The sequence below is a fragment of the Triturus cristatus genome, chromosome 6 (assembly GCF_964204655.1).
Source record: "Triturus cristatus chromosome 6, aTriCri1.1, whole genome shotgun sequence".
NCBI lineage: Eukaryota > Metazoa > Chordata > Amphibia > Caudata > Salamandridae > Triturus > Triturus cristatus.
This window is the reverse complement of record NC_140589.1, coordinates 778,159,508-778,183,017: the sequence shown is the minus strand read 5'-3', so window position 1 is coordinate 778,183,017 and position 23,510 is coordinate 778,159,508. Positions and strand designations below refer to the sequence as shown.

Sequence of the window (23,510 nt, the reverse complement as noted above, 5' to 3'; positions counted from 1 at the left end):
CAATCTATTTTCTCCTTATCAACCTGGAGTAAATAATATTCTTTAATATGTACAAAGGCAACATTTATTTGCTTCCTTCAGATTTACACATGCAGAAAATCTGCACAACATGCTTGCCCTTTTTTGCAGTGCAATGTTTGAGAAATGCTGCACTAGTTAAGTGTGCAGCAATAATACTATTGGCGATTGCACCACTTCCTTATGTTATTTTTCTGGTTAACAACTGCAACAAGCACACTAGGCCAAGTATTGTCATTGCTACCAAACAGTCATTACAAATAAGGCAGCATCGAGCCAAGTGGAGGCCCTTTTCTCTAACTCACATGGTAGGTGTCTGACCACCCAGTCTAGAGATCTCAGCATGCTTAATGGGGATCATTTTTGCCAATGTGCTCTTGCCAACATTTTCATCAATACGATATTGTGTGGCAGGCACACATTTCATGAGGCTCATTTTATATTTTTGTTTTTCAGAAACAAATCTTCAGAGCGGGGGTTGATTTAAAAATATACAAAATATCAAGGCTCATGACGAGTGTTCATGTGGTACCCTAGGCATAAGTGAGGGATAAAACAGGTAGCTTTCCCATATATATGGAGTATCGGACCTATATTATGTTAGCATGATGCATCTATAAGTACACTCCCTGTTTGATATATATGTTTTTGCTTGGAGGAAATTAGTTTATTTCCTCCCTGTATATCTATTGCTAAAAGAGTAGGCCAAGAACCATACAGACGCCATCTTCTGAACATATGTTCGAGCATGGGCCGTGATCACGCGTTGATCACGTGCAGTTGTCAGGCCCCAGTTCATCCGAGTTACTGGTAGCAGCTGAAGGTAGGCTGTTTACTCGACTGTTCTAAGACTCAAGGTCACATCTGGCTTTGGGGGTGATCAGTGCATTCCTGGAGGCGCCGTGTCTACACTCCCAGGCACCAAGACGAAAGGGAGTCACCCCTCCTGACCTCATCAGTAATAGATAGTCAAGCCTTTGTACTGGTCTGATGCGTGCCATATATGGCCTTTCCTGGAGCTCGAGGGCCAACTGGTGTTTTTCCTTTAACGGTGATTGTATGTGTTGAACCGAAAAGTATATAACCTCATGTTTGAATACGAGCCAACAGTCTTCTCGGAGCACCTTATGGGTGAGGTTCGGAGAGGCTCCTCTATAGAGTATTTTGTTTAATAAACGATTGAACCTTCTTCACTGCCAACTAACTGATTATTTGGTAATGGTATTGGGACTATTGGTAGGTATAGTCCTTTAGTTTATTTTTATGGTACATCAGTTGGCGACTCCGCTGGGACTCTGTGACTGGGTCGTCCTCCCCGTAAACGGGTGGTAAGGACAAGGAGTAATTCTGGTCAAGCAGGTGGACGGAAAAAGGATTCTTTGAAATGTAGCCATCTTTGGTATGAACTTACTCCGCTCTCACGATCAGAGTATCCCCAGCTGCTAGTGACCCTTCACCGGAGTCCTACGGGCGTAACCCAGGAGCTGACCGTGTTGGTCTTCAGGAGTTGGCAGTGGAGAACACGCCATTGTACCTGTGTGCACCAGGTGAGTGGAATTGTTTTGATGTTCTTGGCATGCACTATTGAGCAGTGCTTTTGAAGCAGCTAACTGTGTAAGTATTTGGTTATCAGTGTACCACGGAGAATCTTGGGGGTCTGATGGGGCAGCATTGTGGTGGCTGCACATATATATGCTCCAAGGACCTTTTGCGAATAATAGAGACGCCGATCGGACGCCCGGTGTGGCACGTGTGGTGCGCGCCCCGCCGGACTGCTCTCGGAAAAGCCTGTGGCTGTACCTGGGTAACCTTGGGAACACATCTGAAGCGGTGCTAATGAAGCGGGCTTAATCAGAATAGTCCCAAGAGTGAACCAGGAAGGCTGCGGGATGGTCTGTAGGTCGGTCTGTGGTTATACCTGTCTGACGGTCCCTTGGTAGTCTTTGGACTGCTTAGTTTTGGTATCTGTCGGTCTTGTAATTTGAATTTGATTGATTCTCCATGAACAGGAGTCGACGGGCTCTGTTCTTTGTTGGAAAAAAAAACGTAATTTTTGAATATCATTGTATGTATATATATATTATTGTCTTGTGTATGTTTGAATGAGTGTGAGGTTGTATGTTTTGTGAATGTTTGAACATGGCCATGTTTGGAAGCTTATTTTTATGATCGAATGAAGAACGTGTGACGACAATAACCATGCCGTGTTTTAGCAAATTGGGTTGCTTTGGATGTTGTTGCCGCCCTAATGATACGCGTTTGGCTGAAAGTCAACCTGCCCCGCCTGAGGGCAGTCCAAGTTATGATATGTATGTAAAGCATGGTATTACACCTCTCTTGTTTAATACACTGTGGCATAAATATACTAAAGATAATGTGGAATTACAATGGCCCTTAACCGGATCTTTTGATGAAAAAAAGATACATTTTCTGCAGGATCGATTATTTTCTAAATGTAGTCGACAATCAATGTTTGACTCCCTAAGCCTATGGCAGAAGGAAGCAAAGCGTAGACGTATGAGGGAGGAGAAAGTATGTAGGATGAAAGGAAATCAGACGATTACGCAGAAAGCTTTAGCTTATGATAAAGCACGAACTGAACAAGGGATTGATTGTGCAGACAGACAATTTAGATTGCAAGTGGATAAGACCTATGTGGCTGGGACTGAAGCGGAAGATGAGATAGAGGATTTATTGGACACTCGTCCACCTCCACCTTATGCTCCGCAGCGTGTATATCCCGTTGTACAGGTCCCCTCAGCTCCCGCGCCTGTTGTTTCCTCTTCCCTTGCCTCTCCAGGGATGTCCTCTGTTTTGTCTCCCTCAGTGTCTGAGACGGCTACTTTATGGCCTGTTACACTGCCGTCTTCCGTTATGTCCACATCTGTTTTGTCTCCCCCCACCCCTGCGTGGGCTTCCCTTTCTGCGAGCACGACCCCATCTCCAGCTGTTTCGACTCCATTTCGTGCTCCGGGGGATTTCGATGCATGGAAGTTGTTTACCCGTTCGTCTGTAGGACAGAATGAGAAACAGATGATTGAGAATCAGTCATCCCAGTGGATGCGACAGCCTATTTACACTATAACTGATATATGGAACACGCTTCGAGACTATGAGCCTGTTATGCAGCAACATGCATTGAAACACATGGCTGCATGTATTATTACTCTCTGGAAACAGTGTTTTCCAGGAGGGATGGCCCCCCAAGTGATGTATGACATCCGGGACAGGGCTCATAAGTCTGAACTTAGCCCAGATGAAGTGTATAGAAATGTGGAGGTTTTATTAAATTATCGAGAACGGATGCATCAAAAGTGTCCCTCGTGGGACACTCAGCATCCTATGCGAGAAGTTCATCCTATCTTTCATCCTGAAATACTGGAACTAAAGGATGACCAGGGCTTGGTGACTAGACCTCGTGTAGAGGCCCGAGTGCAGGAGCAATGGGTTTACACCCCCTGAAAGAGGAGTGAAGTCCTCTCGCTAAAATCGCAATTACCCGACCCCCGTAAGAGTCCCACGGCTTATTATAAAGAACTCACAGAAGCGGCCTCTTCGGCTGTCATGACTTTAGCTGACATAGAGCTATTTTTTGCATTGTTAGTTCCCGTTGACGTATGGCGTCAGGTGCATGATCAGGACCATGCTCAAGAATTAGGCGGAACATGGGAACAGATAAAAGATTGGGACAAGGATCGTAAGCCTGGAGATAAGCCGAAACCTGAATTATTGGCATTACCTGGCCGTATTATCACTTACATGCATTCCTTAATTCCGCCTCGTAAGGTGGATTGGGACAAATTGACCGCATGTAAACAGAAGAAAGATGAAAGTGTTTCTGATGTTTTCACTAGATTTGAGGGCGTATTCATTGATTTTAGTGGACAGGATTTATCGTTGGAAGGCTGCGTATGATTATTTTTTAATCATTTTGTGACCAATTTGTTACCAGAAGTCTCTGCACGGCCACAAGCCGCTGAAAGTACCTGGACCACTTTCACACCCTCGGTAATATTGAGTATGGCCCAATTATTACGACCATAGAGAAAAGGAGAGTAAGGATAAGACGGAAAAGAGAACAAAGGATCTTAAAACACGGGTGTTATTGCACCAAGTTGTTCAAGGACGAGGCAGAGAGAAAGGCGGTAGAGGGTTCGTCCCGAGGGGGGCAGGCACTGGACGAGGCAGAGGGCCGGCTGTCGTTTTGGGAATAAATCAGTGTGCTTATTGTAAGGAGGAAGGGCATTGGTGATTTCAGTGTCCGTTGTTGCTGGCCCAGAACGGGGCTATGAGAAGTAGAGGAAGAGGTCGGGAAGTGTGGATCGCAGTGATATGCGACGAGAAGCGGCGACGCAAGTAGGACAAGAAAATAATTATTTTGATAATCCAAGAGGTAGGCAGTATTATAATGAAGAGTGTGCAATGGACGCGACCGAAGGGTATGCTTATACATTGGATAGCCATTGACAGAGTGAGGGCCAGGTGTCAGTACCCATTGATCAGCAAGGACCTTATGTAGAGGTGCATTTGATGGGGACATCTGAAATGTTTTTAGTTGATACGGGTGCAATGAATAGTTCTGTTTCTCATTCCCTGGTCCAAGGGGCTGCTCTGTCCGGGCACAATAATGTTTCGGTAGGATTCTCGGGAATTCCGGTGGTGAGCCTCATCTCCAAACCTATTCCTTTTACAATTGGTCCTGTTACGATAAACTCCCCGTTTCTTTTGACTTCCCATTGTGGCGAAAATTTGTTGGGCTTGGATTTGTTGAAAAATTTACATGCTAAGATTCATTGTTCACCTGATGGTGTTTACTTGACTATTAATTCCTTTGGGAAGCATACTTTTCAGTGTTTCACTACAAATGAACCCCTCCCTCCTGAGTTTGCTGCTATTCCAGCAACATTGTCGGCCACTGGTGACACAGATGTAGGATTATTAAAGATTCCGCCAATTTCTATTACTTTGAAGAAAAATGCTTGGCTTCCTCGTATACCTCAGTACAAAATTTCTCCGGCTGGCGAGAAGGCTTTGTTCTCCATCATACAAGATTTGGTAAAAAGGGGTGTGGTGGAAGAGACAGCTGCTAATGTGTGCAACAGCCCCATTTTGCCTATCCTAAAGAGAGCCCCTGTTGGAATCGATCCTGACTATGCTGATACCTATTGTTTTGTCATTGATTTGCGTGAAATTAATAAAATAGTGGTGCCCCAATACCCTGTGGTTTCAGACATCACTACTATTCTCACTATGATTCCTCCTACTGCTAAATATTTCTCTGTGATTGATTTAAAAAATGCTTTCTTTAGCATTCCGATTCATCCTGATAGCCACCATATTTTTGGCTTCTCATTGTCTGGTCGCAGCTTCTGGTTCTGCAGTGCTCCCCAGGGGTACACAGAGAGTCCTAGTATTTATAGTCAAGCTTTGAAAACATTGTTGGTTGATTTGGTATTGCCCTCTGGTAATGTGCTTTTGCAATACGTAGATGATTTGTTAGTGGCCTCTGATACCAAAGAAGGTTGTAAGAATGCCACTGTACAATTATTGTCTCATTTGGCTGCTAATGGCAATAAAGTATCCCTTTCTAAATTTTAATATTGTCGACAGGAGGTGACCTATCTCAGTCATTTACTGTCGAAGGAGGGGAGGAGACTAACCCCTGAGCGTGTGACTACCATTTTGAATATGTCTGTACCTCGTACTCAGCTTGATGTTCGTTTATTTCTCTGCATAACTTCTTACTGTCGCCAATGGATCCCTAATTTTTCCCTTCTTACTAAACCTCTTCTGTACTTAACCACTAAAGATGTGCATGAACCTTTACCCTGGACTGATGCTTGTCAAGATGCTTTTGACTCTTTGAAATCTGCGCTTTGGTCTGCACCTGTTCTTGGTACACCTGACTACCAAAAACCTTTTGTGCTTTACGTACACGAGGTGGACGGTTGCTCGCTTTCTGTGTTAACACAAGGATTTGGTGGTAAGCAGAGACCTTCTGCCTATTTCTCGGCGGTGTTGGATAATGTCGCCAGAGCACTCCCGAGCTGTTTAAGAGCTACTGCTGCGGTTGCTGTGGCTATTCGACAGTCGGAAGGGCTCGTTCTGAACACTGATCTCACAGTGATGGTACCGCACGCTGTGGATACATTATTAAATAAAACAAAGACCCAGCACCTTACGAGTGCGCGTCTTACCGGAGACGAATTGACCTTGTTTGCTCCACACATTACGATTAAACGATGTGCCACTCTGAACCCGGCAACGTTACTACCCCTCCCTTCGAATGAAAAGACAATGATGTTCATGATTGTATATTTCGGACTGAGGAAGAAACGAAGGGACAAGTAGACCTGACTGATACTCCTCGATCTGACCCTCAAGGGGAGTTGTACGTCGATGGCTCTTGTTTCAAGTTACCAGATGGCATGACAACTGCTGCTTATGCAATAACTACTCTTGACACTATAGTTGAGGCTTCTCGAGTACCCTATCAGTCAGCACAGGCGGCTGAATTAGTGGCATTGTTTCGGGCCTGTGAGTTAAGTTAAGGACTGAGAGTAAACATTTACATCGACAGACAGTACGCCTTTGGCGTGGCTCATAGTTTTGGCCGACATTGGGCAGAAAGAGGTTTTCTTACTTCTCATGGTCAGCGAATACAGCATGGCCCCTTGATTTTGCGATTACTGATAGCATTGACGTTACCAAAAATAGTGGCTGCAGTCAAATGTAGTGCACACAAGGCAGTGGTTGATGTAGTGGGGGAGGGTAATGCCTTTGCCGATCAAGTAGCTAAGGAAACTGTGAAATCCAAATTAACCTCAATGTTTGTGACTAGCTCTGCTAGGTGGGTGGCTGAAACAGAGATGTTTGATAATACCATGGAAACTGTCCGAGGAATACAGAAAGAAGCTTCCCCTATTGAACTGGCTTACTGGAAAGAGCGAATTGGGAGATTAGATACAGATGGTTGTTGGATTGATCTGACAGAAAAGCAGCGGTGGTTGTTGCCTAATGCATTAGTGAATGCAGTGGTGACAATGGCACATGGTTCCGCTCATATTGGGGTGAACGGTATTTGTGCATTATTAGATCCTGTATGGTACAATCCCAATATTTCTAGGACTGCTGCTCATTTGGTACAATATTGCATGGTCTGCTTACGACATAATCCAGGGGGCAGGGAGCCTGTTCTGAGTGGAAACTTTGCACCACCATCTTTGCCTTTTGAGGTGCTTCAAATGGATTATATCCAGCTGGAGCGCGTTAACAATTTGAAGTATGTCCTGGTCGTGGTATGCGCTTTCAGTCAATAGGTGGAAGCATACCCGACATAAGAAAACACTGCTTTGGCAACGGCAAAGGCGTTGGTAAAGGAGTATTTCCCTCGCTACGGATTGCCTCGTGTGATCTGGAGTGACAATGGAAGACATTTTAATTCAGAACTCATCACACATATGTGTAATGGACTACAGATTAAACAGAGATTCCATGTGGCTCGATACCCCCAGTCCGCTGGGTTCGTCGAGAAGTATAACAGGATATTAAAGTTCAAATTAGCCAAAATTCAAGAAAGTACTGGATTGAGGTGGCCAGATGCTCTGCCGCTGGCATTAATGTCAATACGAGTTACTCCACATTCTCGTTCCGGTTTTTCTCCATATGAGGTCATTTTTGGGCACCCTGCTAATGTTTGGGGCGTCCCGAGACCCAGAACGTTTCGTGATATAGAGTATCCTATGCTGACAGACTATTTGTATGCTTTGACTAAAGATCTTCGTTCCATTCATCAACAGGTCTCAGCAGTTTTGTAGCCCCTGCCGGAGGGTCCCGGACATGGCTTGGAACCAGGACAGTGGGTTCTGGTCCGTAACTATCAGCGAACATCCAGTTTGGATCCTCGTTGGTCTGAATCATTTCAAGTCTTGTTGGCCACGTGGACGGCGGTAAAAGTGAACGGCAAGCGACACTGGATTCATGTGTCACATCTGAAATAAACTACCCTTCCATATGATCAGCGAATCCAGGACGGGGTTCTGACTCAGGAAAGGGAGCGAATTCCCTGATTCATCCCTTTTTCTGACGCCCAGGTAATTGGAGAAGGGCAAGGAGAAGGTGCACCGGGCTCGGAAGGGGCTTTGTCATCAGCACAATTGATTGCCCCAGATTCTGTTGTTCCTACAGCTAACTCAGGGGCTCACAGTACCCCTGTTTCACCGGATTCGTCATCCTCTGTTTTGTTCTCTGATCAAGAAGTGCCTGGCCATACTCAATACAACCTTCGGGCCAGAAAACAGCAAGGTACACCAGGTGAACATGGTAGGAGATAGGGAGAGACTTGAGTGATAGGGTACATACCTGTGCTATGAATGTCTGTTAGATACGCGTCTGGTGTACTGAGCGAGACACTGGACTGAACACGCTGAGAGCCTTGAACATTTGTTTGCTCTGTTCAGAAAGAAAGACTGAATTTCATGTTCAAAGGGGCCCAGGTTGTGTTTTCTTCAAGGGTTGTGTGAGAACATAACTCCAACGTGAGAAGTTTGTTTTGGTATTATCTGTGATGAACGATAGGAGCCTGCCTGTGAGGCTCTAAACGGACACAGGAAAGAAGTACCCTCTGGCAGGTTGGACTGCATTGCCCTAGTTTATTGTCGGACTTTTAGTTAGCATGTATCCCTTTGCTCGTTTTGTTCTTGAGGAGGAACGTCCTTTTGTACCACGCTATTTTCCTACATATATGCCTGTTTTTTCTAGTTGGACCAATCGTGTTAAAATTACATTTATAGCTACTATAGCAATATTGCGAATTATATTACTGGGAGTATTCATATATTTAGAATTTCACCACCCTATGCATACTGTTTTAGGAACCACTACCCCACCTCCGGAACATGTGTTTCATACTTTAGCCCCACATAAGGAAAGGCATCGTCAGACCTATGTGAAAAACGCATTCATTGAAATGCTTCATCAAGCACACAGTGCCACCAATACTACAAATTGTTGGGTTTGTGGTCTTTTACCATCTGTCATGCACAAGCACGACTTATTTATATCCCTACCTTTGTCTTATCTGGGAAGTTGCGAGGCTTGTTTCAAATTGCTTTCCATGATGTATATGCATAACACTGTGGACGCTCGAAGGTTTTCAGAGAGAGATTATGAAATGATTTTAGCATTTATTGAGGTTCATCAAGGATTCAACCCCAATGGGAATAATGGAGAGGGAACCTTAGATCCGAATGCCTGTATGAATATGTATATAATGCATGAAAATACCACTTGGTTGAAAAATGAAATTTTGGACTTTGTTGAATTCAATTTCACTCAATATTATCGACACTTTCAGGACTGTAATGTTACTGAAGATAGGGCTATTACAGTGCCTGTATTAAACAGTACCTCAACATTTTGTGTTCAAGGAGCAGGGTACATATCAGTAGGAGAAAGCCGATGTAATTACACTTATCAGTTGCGTACCCTTAGCAGCCCTCCGTTGTTAGCCCCTCCTAATGTATATTTTATCTGTGGAGAAAGTGCCTATATTTGGCTTCCACGAGGTTGGACTGGACGTTGCTACCTGTCCTTCCTGTACCCTCCAGTCTATATTGCCCCTTCTAATTATCACAAGGATCATCGACTAGATAAACGTAGCGTGCTTATTAGGAGAAATAAAAGAGTCATAGATACCACTGATATAGATGAGACCGATACTCCACTGCAGTATTTCACCGATATTATGAAGGGAGTGCTACCCTTTTGGGGGCCTATGATTACTAGCCAAGAAGTACGACGTTTGTCTAGAGTAGTTAAAGGGGTAATTAACACTACTGCAGGAATACTGACCAATATAACAGTAGAGCTGCAAGCGACAAGACTCGTTTTGCTACAAAACCGTATGGTTTTGGACGTTATCTTGGCCGATCGAGGAGGAGCATGCCGTGTGATCGGCAGCTCTTGTTGTGTTTATATTCCTGACTCCGCCCCCTCCGTTCATTTGGCTATTCAGAAGCTACATCGTTTAGCTTCCGAGATACATGTAGAAACTGGTACGTGGTCTCTCTCTCGTTGGTTCTGGGGTTTGCTGTCTGCTTGGGGATGGAAAATGTTGATGGTACTGGCATGTGTAGCCGGTATCATATTCACGTGTTGTGTTTGTGTACAATGTGGACCTGCATGTTGCTCTTATTGCGCGACAAAACTCACTTCCTCTGTGTCTGGTCCATCCCCAACAGCGGTAAAAGCTCAGCTAGTTCAGCAGGAGCTCAAAGACCTAATGCAGATTGATGAGGGAATATGTGAAGATTGAACTGTTTTAGTTAGCTACATCATGCTAAAAGGGCCGTTCTGAGGGATAAAAAAAAAGGTAGATTTCCCATATATATGGAGTATCGGACCTATATTATGTTAGCATGATGCATCTATACGTACACTCCCTGTTTGATATATATGTTTTTGCTTGGAGGAAATTCGTTTATTTCCTCCCTGTATATCTATTGCTAAAAGAGTAGGCTGAGAACCATACAGACGCCATATTCTGAACATATGTTCGAGCATGGGCCGTGATCACGCGTTGATCACGTGCAGTTGTCAGGCCCCAGTTCATCCGAGTTACTGGTAGCAGCTGAAGGTAGGCTGTTTACTCGACTGTTCTAAGACTCAATGTCGCATCTGGCTTTGGGGTTGATAAGTGCATTCCTGGAGGCGCCGTGTCTACACTCCCAGGCACCAAGACGAAAGGGAGTCACCCCTCCTGACCTCATCAGTAATAGATAGTCAAGCCTTTGTACTGGTCTGATGCGTGCCATATATGGCCTTTCCTGGAGCTCGAGGGCCAACTGGTGTTTTTCCTTTTACAGTGATTGTATGTGTTGAACTGAAAAGTATATAACCTCATGTTTGAATACGAGCCAACAGTCTTCTCTGCGCACCTGATGGGTGAGGTTCGGAGAGGCTCCTCTATAGAGTATTTTGTTTAATAAACAATTGAACCGTCTTCACTGCCAACTAACTGATTATTTTGTAATGGTATTGGGACTATTGGTAGGTATAGTCCTTTAGTTTATTTTTATGGTACATCATAAGGGTCTTTGAGTTTTTTTCTTCCGCAGGCAGGGAAATATATGTTGGAAGATCAGCCCTACATCTAACACACTGCTAGTCCTTTGGTGCATGGGCATTCAGGTTATGCTTCCCAACAGCTGAGCCATTTTAGACTCCATATTTGGAGACCTAGGCCCATATTAGTGATAGGGTGCGCTGTCTCTGTTTGCACCTCGGTGCACCTTTAATCAGGTTTGTGGACGCAAACAGGGACAGTGTACCCCATAACAATTAATGCACTGCTTTGGAGAAGCTGTGGACTTGAGCATCCAGTGGGGTAGCACATTAATTGAAATTCGGAGCGGCTGCTTCAAAATATATCACCGCCTGCACTTTCAAGAGGGGATATAGATCCCTGCAGTGAGTGCAGTGAGTGACTCCTCCTAAGGACACGTTTGCCTCAGTGTCAGCATCCATAAAACATCAAATTGATTCCCTCATTTGCACAAGGCCACTCCCCCATGCAAATGAGGGAATACCTTAAGAAGATAGTGCAAGCACTACATGTGCGCCCAGTGGCATAGCTATGTGGGGCAGGACGGCGGTCTGCCCCGGGCGGCACTTTTTTTGGGGCAGCAGCGAGTGCAAGGTAAGTTTTCTTTTTTTTATTGAACTCTCCCTCGATGTTGTCTGACACCTTCCCCCCCCGTTTGTCGTCATCTGTCGCCACCCCCCTAACCACCCCCCAGCACCTCCTTGCTCTTGTCTGCACGGGCCATCACTGGGCAGCAAACTCAGGTATAGCCACTGTGTGCGCCAGCGCTATCAGTATTACAAAAGGGGCCGCACAAGTGTCTGTGTTCCCTTCTGTAATACCATAGTGCCCCTGGTCAAAAAAAGTAGGCATATTCACCTTTTGCTGCTCCGGGACATTATCTGTAATACGGCTCCTAATGGTTTCCTGACCTCAAGATAAGGCTGCAGTTCGGTGGGAAAGGTGAACTGTTAATTTAGTATGGGGCTTTCGCTTTGGCAAACTCTAATTGAATCCATAAGAGTCATAACACATACTAGTGAAATAGTAAAACGTTTGTTTTCCGTTCTCCCTCTATTGCTATTCTCATTCACAAATCAACTTCATTTGGTACATTGTGATTCTGTTTGCGATCTTTACCTGGTATAGATTAATAATGCATAATAAATTCTCTAGAGCCGTATACTCAATTAAGGTTAAAAAAAGTTTTTTTTCTTTCCACTATTCTCTATGTCGATGTAATGACCTATGAACCCTTCCCAATTGAAGGACAGAGTTACAGTCCCTCATCTTTCAGTTAAAAAAGCATTAGTTTAGCTTCTCATAAAAAGTTATTTTATTAAGTCACAAAGGGGTGCATGCATCACAGTTTCATTTTGCGATTACCAATTAGCGATTTATAAGAAATTGCTATTTGGTAATAGGAAAATGCAATGCAATAATACAAACAGCAAATAGCGATTCTCTAATTGCAATTCATTAAGAATTGCAAACGCAAATAGGGAATTCCCATTTGCAATTGCGACTCCATTCTTTCCTATGGACCTCAAAGCCCATAGGTGAGAATGGTCTTGCATTGCCTAAATTGCGATTACCTCATTGGTATTTGCAAATTAGGTAATGCAAAGGCAAAGGTGCCCAGTTGCCTAAGCCCCCCTGAGGCGCCCCTAACAAAAAAAGATGCACATGTATGCCATGTGTGTGCCACATGGCACTTGGAAAAATTCAGTTTGTGCATTTTTCTAATAATGCACATTGTTACCATCAACTTGAAGTTGATGGTAATTAGCTTTTCCTAAATGCACAATTCGCATTTAGGAAATGCTTCTTGCATGAGCATTAGGGAATCACAAATTGCGATTCCCTATTTGCATTCGCAAGTTAGGGAAAAGCGTTTGCCCTAAATTGCGAATTTAGAAAGCTTTCATGCATTAGAAATGGCCATTTCGCAATCGCAAACAGACAAATATTGCGAATGGCACTGTTTGCGATCACAAAATTACTTGATGCATGTGCCCCAAAATTTAGTGATTTCTACAGTGCTTCATGTTGCAATATGTGGTCCTTGTGTAACCATAATTAAGAATGTGGCCGAATGGTTAGGGCTGTATCCCCTCTCAAAGCGGGGGAACCGGGTTCGGAGTCTCGGCAGAGAGGCTCAACAGCATCCTGTGATTGTGGGCAAAACACTTAGGGGCAGATGTACGACTGTTTTTTGCAGTCACAAACAGGAATTTGGCTAGTATGCGACTGCAAAATTGGTCTGCCCCATGCACAAACCATATTTTGCGAGTCGCTAACCTATTAATGACTTGCAAAATATGATTTGTGACTCGGTATTAGGAAAAGGCGTGCCAAGGGGGTCCTTTCCTAATAGCGAGTCTAACACCAATGTATGATTGTTTTGCGACAGCCACCTACTTCAAGCGGGAAGTAGGTGGTAACTCACAAACGGGAAGGGGTCCCCAGGGGACCCCTTCCCCTTTGTCAATGTCCCTGCCTGCCCTTAAAAAATGAAACTGAAAAGTTTTCTTTTCGTTTTTAAATGCATCCTGTTTTTCTCTAAGGAAAACGGGCTGCATTTGTACAAAAAAACCTGCTTTATTGAAAAAGCAGTCACAGACATGGTGGTCGTTGGACCCCAGCAGGCCACCATCCCTGTGAGTGCCTGACATTCCCTATGGGGTCGCAAATTGCGCTTGCCTCATGAATATTGATGAGGCATATAATTTGCGAACCTATTGGGAATCGCAAACAGTGTCTGAGACACTGTTGTACATTCAGTTTAGCTACTCGCAAATTGCGAGCAGTAATTCTGTGCAATTTGCGACTCGCTAAACAGAATGCCGCTGCCCGCGTCCCACGCAGTGGGACATCAGCAGGGCAGCTCTCTAGTGGCCGCCCGTCGCAGCCTTCCCCCTCCCCCTTCTTCTGCCTCGCGCGCGAGGCCGCGCCCAGGGAGGAGATCTCCCAATGAGTGTGCAGGTGGAGGTGGGCTGTTAGGGGGGCGAGGCTAGCACCCCCCTACATAGGCGTTCCTCTCGCCCAGTTCCTCCTCTGCTTCCTGCGCGCCGCTCCTGCCCGGACACGCGTATTGCCTGCCGTCGGCTCCACGGTACTACGATCGCCCCCCCCCCCTTCAGCGTCGTCGTGCTGTTCGGGTTATCATCAACTTTCGGTGAGTCTTGCTAACCTCTCCCACCCCGGCCCTGTCCCTGGGCATGACCAGGTGGACAGGGCCCTGTGGCCCGGATGGCCATGGGTGTGGGGGGCGCAAGCATGGGCCTGTGTCCCTGCGGGGCAGTACGGGTGTTGCTGGGGGGGCATTGTCGTGGCGCGTTTGCGGGGGGCAGGGTAACGGGAGGTCCGGTATTGGACTGGGTGGATGGTTGCGAGTCGCAGGCGCGTTCAATTGTACACGTGTTTGCAGGCACCGCCCCCCCTCCCCCCCCACGAGGCACGGCCATCTTTCCCGGGGTCCATCACGTTCGCTGGAGGCCCTGGAGGGTATGCGGGACAGGGCCCAAGCCGGGCTGATTACGGGCAACAGGTAGCATCGAGGGTAGAGTGTGCGGGCATCTCCGCAACATAGCTGGCCTCGGGGGTGTCGGGTATCGGTGTGGGCGTCGGTCCACTGATTGATTTGGCGCATCGAAAGCCGATGTTCACATTGCATCAGCATGCTTTTCACAGTATGGCAGTATGTACGCGAAGGCGCAGTAGTGCAATCGATCCAATACGGGGGTTTGAATTGAATTCATAATATAATTAAGGGGATTGTGTGGCCGCTCCAATATCCCAGGTTAAGTCGCGCTAGATGGCGAAACGCCGTCCACTGGTGATGCATGCTCCCGGGTGCGGCGAAGGTAAATATTGTCCTCGTGCACGGTGGGGCTGCCTACTGAGCCGGGCACATACCGCTGTATCATCCAGATTCGTTACACAGAGCTGAATCTGACCCATGACCCGTGACTAAGCCTAATTGGCTTTGTAAACATCTGCACAGTTATTTGTCAACGTATATCGACAGTTAGAAACGTCCTTGGCACAGCATGTTGAAGGCCATCAACTCAATCGTAGGTCATGACAATAACATGTACTCACGGTTTCTTACGTCTTGACGCAGTTTGTGTATTCCTGCTGTACGATTGCTACTCTGTCCGCCTAAACATAAAGCAACCTTTATTGTGACTATAGCATTTATGGGTGAACAGTCAGTACCGTCACCATGTCAGGCTTTCGATTTTGACAGGGAAGTCCAAAAAATCGAAGACAATTTAGAACTGTGGCTTTACGAGCATTGGCTGTCTAGATCCCTGTCTATGCGCAGTTTCTGTTATGCAAATAATTGAGTGCAAGTTAGCGATGTGGGTCGAGTGCCTGCTGCAACGATCCCTGCCCGGACGGCAGGTCATGTAGTCAATCCTAACATGTATTCAAGCCTCACGCGTGTTGTTGCTATACAACGGCAATGGGAGTGCTCCGGTTTCACGTTTAAGCGGCACGGCCCAGCAACGTTATGGCGCGTCTTGATAGACCTCGGGGGTGGTGTGTGGGTTCCACGTTGTGTCCACACCCTGTATCGCGGGACGGTGTGTCACCCCTTCCGGTAACGGAATGTGTTGAGGGGGTGCGGTGATCGTTAGCAGCGCGCCAATGCCGGCGAGTGGGCCGCGTGATATATCAACTATGTGGCGCGTTTAAATAGACCTCGGGGGTTGTGAGTTGGTTTTACGGCGCGTCCACACCCTGTGTTGCGGGACATTACGTGGTCCCTCGGAGTTCCGGTGTATCCTCTTGTGGCGTAATGACCAGAGCTGTCGACTTAAGAGCTGAGGAAGCAGGTTCGAATCTTGGTATCGGCTTACATCCTGTTATTTTTTCCTGAACGTGTAATGTAAATACGGTGATCGTGTAAAGCGCGCCAAGACCGGTGGGTTGGTTTCACGCGTTATATAACACGCAACAATAATAAGAAGGCGCCTTTCTTCTGTTACATCTGCACGGGCCATCAATGCCAGAAAGGAAACACCGAGCCTGCACGTTCTTTTGGTATTTGAAGCTGTCCAATCACATTCTCCGAGACGGTATTATTATTCTGTATAGCGCCTTGAAGAGGTTCGAAGCTCCTCTGGTCCGGTCTGGGTAGTATATTGTATGGTCTTTGGGATTCAGGGGCGGAGTTTGCTCCTCCCTCTCTCGTGGTGCTGGGCTCCTAGCTTAAGTCTGAGTAGCTCCGCAGTGGAGCAGACATCCCGTTTGCTTCACTTTCTACTGCTCTCTCGCACCTCTGAGCGGGTAAAGATCAGAGCATCCGTGGCACCTCTTTAATTAACCAAGAGTGGGAGGAATCGGACCACAACTAGTGCTAGGAAGTGCGTGCTGTTTTGTATGCTTTAGACACACATAGAGACACCGCGCTAGGCTTTCATCACCCAGCGCATGTATTTATTCTTTCCACTGCTCTCCCGCACCTCTGAGCGGGTAAATATCAGAGCATCAGTGGCATCTCTTTAATTAACCAAGAGTGGGAGGAATCGGACCACAATTAGGGCCAGGAAGTGCGTGCTGTTTGTATGCTTTAGACACACATAGAGACACAGCGCTAGGCATTCATCACACAGCGCATGTATTTATTTTACTTTGCTTTTGTCTTAACATGTTGGGGTTACTACTCTTTTAGGCTTAGAAAGTAAAGCCGTGCGCACAAACAGGGCCTTTTAAAGATACAATGAAGGTATTGTGCAGATGAATGCTCCAACGTTAAATATGATCCATTTCTCCTAAAAGAAAACTACGAGCAGGGCCACTAGCAGTCTTGGAATTAGAAAGCATTTACTCGGGGAATTCATAATATGGGCTCAATGTGTGGCAGAGGAAAGAGGGTGGAGTCACTAGGGGTTCAGTCATGTTTCAGTCATGGCTCAGGGTTGGTCCCCCACCCCCTTCCTTGATGATAGTGGTACATACATATACAGTACCCATCACCACTACACAACCACGTGTTGTCTGGAAGGCACCCATTGAGGACTTTACATAACGATAAGGACTGTTTTCTTTTGTCATGACATGTTTTATAGAGACAATTTAATTAGATATGACTAAATCAGGAAAGATATATTAGGTGCGTTTTGGCGTATCAGAGGGCCTGTGAGTAGAACCAAACCCCGCATACGTCACTGCCCCGGTGCCGCTGAGTGTACTTCGTTGTATGGGTCCACCTTTCCATAATGTGACTTCTAACCCCCCTACACTGTTCAGCCAGGATCCATTCGAGAGTAGGCTGTACACTTCCCTTCACACCTAGCAGGTGCTGCTCTCAGAAGACAGTTATTCCTTTCAGGGGCTCACCACCGATCCCTGTTTTTTCTTGACATGCCACCATGTTCCGCTATCTTGTCCCCTGTCGCGGTTCCCCGCCGTCTCCTCCTGCCGGTTCGGAAGTTTATTATGCTTTGAAGCACCGGATGCTGAGTTTCTTTCCGCTGCAATTCCAGGCCTCACTTACATGTCAAGATAACTCGGGTAATTCGTTATCTTCCGGTAGAAAGATCAGGAATTTGTATAGTGGCGGATTTGACTTCGGTGTAGTTAGTGCAGAGGGTTAATTGCCCGCTGCATAAAACATGTGCCAAGTAGATTTCAGAGTGCGTATGATGTGAATAGGTCAGCGGGTTACTGTGTTCAAAAGAGGCATCCTTTGGTTACTTGCAATGTATATCTTAAAGCCCTGATAGTCAACAGCGAGCCACAAACGCTCATCCTAGAGCTGCATACACACCGCTAAGCATACAGTATTAGAACATTGATTAATGTTGCAAGAGGGTTAATTTGGCTAAGAAACTGACTGAGCTTTTGCTTCACCACACCAAGCAGCCCTGAACTAAACTGCCTGCCAGTAGGGATGACATGAGTCTCCTACACTTTGCGTCCTTTGGCTCAGGTTACATTTCCTATACACTGATTCACATGCATATGATTGATTGGCTCGGCGGATTCTGTGTGAGATGCAAAGTTCTGGGACACCCTACACTGGTAGGAGTGGCGCTATATAACTAATTCAATGCATCTGAGAGTGTGGTCTGGGAAACGTGGTCAGCAGTAACTTCTGGTATTTCTTGCCCTGCGCAATTGAGTTCATTTCTCTCCAGTTCCCTATGAAAGGTTTGGGGGGGCAGGATTATCTATGACGAGTCTGTACTCATTACGGTTTATGGTATGCGTTTTGAGAAACATATGGTATAGTTTAGTTTAGCTTTTGGCCAATGGTAGTTTTCGTCAGCCAGATTCGGAATAGCTGGTATTGCAAGACACTAGAGGCGGTTGTGTGTATGTCCAAGTTGGGGAATGGCATGCTTTGCCGAGTAATTGATTAAATGAATAAAGTCGCATGTTCTCGCTCGAACAGAGCTACTGTTACTAATCGCAATGACATGGGTTCACACGCACTCGAGAGCCCCCCTTTGCATTTATTCCCTGGTATCTTTGTCCCAAAATGCAGCATTTATTAGGATTATCCGGTACTAGGGGGGGAATCTCGTTGGCATTAGTTCCATGCCGGTGGGTACGAAGGGACGAAGTTGTGTACCAAGTGGTGCAACAGGATAAGGGAAGGTATATATGTAGATATATGTTCCCTGGCAGCAGATGTACAAATATGTCAAGGTTCAGCCTAAACCCAGTCTCAACCATGATGCAATGGTCAGCTTGTGGAAAGGTGTAACACAGAAATTGAGCGACCAATGTTATTATTGTAAGTCAACGCTTGAGTCAAGAGATGCTGCTGTCCCTCATCTTTGCCTTGCTATTAGAAAACAGCTGGGGTAAGGTTTCTCTCAAACTAGTCATAGTGGCAGCTTAGTGTATATAGAAAAGTCAGCAGCCTGTGCTGTGTTGAGGCAAGTTGTAGGCCTGGGTTTGTGTGTCATACATAACATCTTGAAGGTATTTTGTGAGTTCCACGGTTAAGTCAAGAGATGCGGCTGCCTTTCATCTTTAGCCTTGCTATTCGGAAACAGCTGGTGTGATATTTCTGCAACTCAGTCATAGTGGCAACTTAGTCTATACAGGAAAGGCAGCAGCATGAGCTGTTTTGAGACGGGCGGAAGGCCTGGGTTTGTCTATCATACTTAACATCTTTGCGGTTATTCTCCCTGTCCCACAGGGAGGCCAGGGACAGCACAGAGTGACATGGTTTACTGAGACTTAGCCTGGCTTGCCGCTTCTGCGACCTGTGAGGTTTGTTTATGTATTGTATGAAGGTGACAGAGGCTGTCACTGTTGTTTGATAGGCACCAGGGTCAGATGACATTTGAGTGCATTGTGTGCTGGAAACTAAGGAGCGGGTCCATTTAGTAAGCACAAGGAGCACGGGGGGCGTTCCTATCTCTAAAAGGAAAGTTGAGACAACCAAGTTAAGTTCCTGTGCAAGGCTACGTTTGGTGGGGCAATTCCAGGCGTAAAGCATTAAGCCAGACAGCCCTGGGAATTAGGCAGGCATACGATTAGCTAAGATTTTGTTCAAACTGAGGGAGAGCATATCGACCACAAACAAATGTGGAACCAGAAAAAGCTTTACAAAGCAATGCTGTAGATTTCCGGTAGAATGCTGCATGGATAGGCTTCAGGGATAAGGCCAGGACCTTTCTGGAAGGGGCATTCTTCTTCGACCTGTGTCGAACTGGGAAAGGAAGTAAGGCGGGCTGGATAACTCTTTATTCTACCTGCGTTGGCACATCTTGCCAGGAGTGATTGTCAAAGGGTTTGCCTTCAGCCAGCCTAGGTTAACGCCCATCCAATCCAAGCTAATTGTTCATGGTAGTATTGGGCCGCATTTACACAGCCCAGTATTTGGCCCCTGGGGTTGTCAGTGCCGTGAATTACTAAATTTCACTGAACTGGAGGTGTGGCCCGGTTTTACACTAGCAGAAGTTTGGGAGTGCAAGCCTCCACCTAGGGGGTGGCGGGCTGAATCTGATGAACTACTTCAAACGGTTCACAGCACTGCACGTGGGAGAGTGTCAATGACCTGTGCATACTTCAACCAGACACCCCAGAATGAGTGTCAATTACCTGTGCATACTTCAACCAGACACCCTTGTATGGCATGCCCTCATCTACATGGTAATAATTGAGAGAGCAGAGAGCGACCATACCTCTTGAATTTTGCACTTAAACTTTCTAGTAAGGGAAAGGGCTTAACACCTTCTGAAATGAGCATGACCAGAGATGTGCTGCTCTCCACAGACATTTGACAGGTTAATGGGCAAGGCTAGCGTAAAGCCAGATGTAATGTCGTCATTTAAGGCGGACGTGACCCAGGTATTGGCAAGATAGAGACACTGTCAACTATGAAGATATGAACAAAATCATAACTGGGGCTCACAACAAATCATTTGATAAAATAAGACGTTTCATTTTCAAGCCACTATGGCGGTGCAACGAATTACCTATAGCACAGCAACACCGGTATAACAAGGACTGTAGGCAAACCTATTGACCTTTCCAGCAGCGATAAAGTCCGAAAGCTAGCTTCTATTCAACAAGCGAGGCTATTGGATACGCTGTCCCAGTGGAGAGCAGGAAAAGATTGGGATGGACAGCGGGACTAGTATAAGACTCTATCGTCCAATTTAATGTAGCTTAATTTGCAAGTAGAAAGGCAAAAACGAGGAGATGTTGCTAAGATATGGGTCAGTTTGCAGTAAACAATAGGATAATACACTGTGACAGGAAGCAAATTTATATACCCGTGATGTCAGCTTGTGTTTATACACGTAGGTAAAGTGGCTGACTCACACGCTACCTTCACCCTGCTTGTTGTGCTGTAGCTGTTGGGAACACAATTACAAGCCAGGAAGGCACTTAATTTTGCCAATTGAAAAATCTTAATAAGATTGCAGGTCCATAAGTGCCTAATTCACCGATGCCTTGTTACCAATGCCATATTTCCCAGCGTGAGAAACAGATTTAGGTGTTGCTCTTCTCGCTCAGCCTTTCTTGGAGCCAGGGAGTTGGGAAACATTCACAAATTTGGGTCCCCGAGCTGAGAGATGTATTCTTCGGCAGCTCAGTCAGTCATATTGGGAGTCATGATAAAGGCGTCCGATTAGCAGTTGCGTTAAAAAGGTTTTGCCCAGCCGAGAAATCATGCAATCCTCGCAGTAGCCGCAGCAACTCAGGAACCATGACGCTATCTATACATCACATTTGTAGATAGAGTGGAAATTAAAACCTTCGTGCTAGGATATGAAGGGAATGGATGGATTGAAGAATTCAGCTATGGTTCATTTCTGGCTCCATATGCAGGTGCTAGATCTTCCCATAATTACGTTAGGATGATCTGCTGTGGCATCGCTTAGAAGGTTAGGAACACCAGTCACGTCTAAGCTTACGGCAGTGGGGCCAACAGACATCCTTTGTTCGTCTGCCCTGGGCTTCTGAGTAATGTTGCAAATTAATGCCGTCTTTTACGGGTTACAGAACAGGACCCCTAATTTAGCCCATTATAAACTGGCTCGCAGGGGCAGGGCACATATAACAGCAAAGGGAGGAAGGGGGGGCTCTGGCAGCGACGGTGGCCTCCCCAGAGCTGTGGCGTAGTTACAGGGCGATCTGGAGGCAGACGGGTACAGTAAGGGTACCTCTGCGACAGGCGGTACAGTAAGGGTACCCCTGTCCGGCACAGTAAGGGTGCCCGAGCCAAGGTCCACGAGCCGAAGGGGGTTCTGGGAAGACCGCGACGGCGCCCCGTTAGTCCTTCGGGCGGTTGGGGGGCCTGACCAACCGGGGGTGTGCCACAACACGCTCCGCCCCTGTCAGAAGGGGCGGGAGTAGGAAACAGATCACGTGACCCAGTGGATGATCTGAAAATAAATATGTGCCGCACTGCCGGGCATCGACCCACCGTGCGTGCCGGCTCACCAGGCGGGCGGAGCAGCGAGGGGCTGCTTGCCCTGGATCGCCCGTAAGATAACCCATTTATCGTCATACTTATGTTGTATGAAATAAACCTGCAGCAGTTCTTCACCCACAATGAAATTGTCAGTGTAATTCTTGGGTGACGTCTGTGCATGCGTGTTGAATGAAGCGGATGACGGTGTGGTCACTATGGTCGTACATCTGGCCCTTGATCTCCCCGTGTGTAACAAAAATGAATGTGTCCGTCTGTAACGCACGCGGTGCCTGTGTAAAGCGCTCAGATACCTTAAGGCTCGAGTTCGCGCTGTATAAACGCCCAGGAAAACAAAACTGTTTTTGTGGTTGCTCTTGCTCAGATAAAACGAATGTTGGGAAGCCTACTTGTCAAGTATCATTGTATTCACAAGTTGTGTTATGCATAAGGCTTCCCTTTCATTTTGAACTCTTCACTATTTTTAAGATCGCAAAAGTACATTCGTGACAACTGCCAACGAAGCCCACCCATATTATTCTGCCAAAACTTTCAAATAGTTATTGCTTTTTTTTTTGTTTGATCCCTGCTCTCCAGTGCAATCGACCATCTTGAAGAGAGCTTCACGGCCATTGCAATCGGCTGTCACTTCTCTCTCTCGAGTGAGTGTTCTTCTCCTCACCTATGGGGCAGATTTACAAGCCCCTTGCGCCACTTTTGAGTCACTTTTAACATTGGAAAAGTGATGCAAAAGTGGCGCAAGGGGCTTGTAAATCTGCCCCGTAATGTCTCAGCGATGCACTGGTACTTTGCACTGTGTAACGTTTTAATGCGGATTCCAAACGTCGAAGCTGGAGCGGGACTTGCTCAACGGGGTCACGTTACAACGCCGTTTCTAGTTCTGCAGCGTCATCTACATTTTGACTGAGCCCCGCACCACACCCCACCCCACCAGCGACACATGCAATCATTGCTGGTTTTAGACATACCTCGGCACGGGGGCCTGGCTGTTAATAGCGTAGGAAGTCCAGTGGTACCACGGCAAAGGAGTGTGCTGTGCCTACAGTACACAATTATGGCTGTTTTCCACGCCTACCTTGGCACATTTTACTTGCTTCCAATAGGGCGACTTTTATGCTGAAGGGAATCAACTGGCAACTTAAACTTGCATGGACCTGTGTATAATTGAGCTCCTGGGTTTTCTTCTGGTAAATTCAACAACGCATTTCTATTTCCTGGACGAAAAAAAACCGCCTGTTAACAACTCTGAACCTTGTATCTATGATATCAGAAGCTGTGTGGCAATGAGGAACGTAGGGTCAAAGACCAAACGAAAACAAGAACTGCAATACAAATATTTGTTTCCACCAGTGAAATAACAAACTTGAGGACGTACTGAACGCCTGCAAATGCTGGGACGGAGGCCTGTGAGGGACAGCAGACCTCCATCGCTGAACATGGACATATGCTTTTTGAAACAGCCGACCCTGTTCACCAAGTAACAGTGGCTGCTTTCAT

The 23,510-nt window shown here is 46.2% G+C and overlaps 1 protein-coding gene across 2 annotated transcripts in view; it reads right to left on the bottom strand.

The window, feature by feature from the left end:
- The window catches only part of LOC146817864 (amine sulfotransferase-like), a 278,102-nt gene extending 254,982 nt beyond the window's left edge, over positions 1-23,120 (bottom strand). For both annotated transcript variants that reach the window (XM_085611343.1, XM_085611345.1), the window contains exon 1: positions 22,982-23,120. The gene's annotated coding sequence lies outside the window, so the exon portion shown is untranslated. The remainder of the gene's footprint in view (positions 1-22,981) is intronic.
- Between the last annotated feature and the right edge of the window lie 390 nt (positions 23,121-23,510).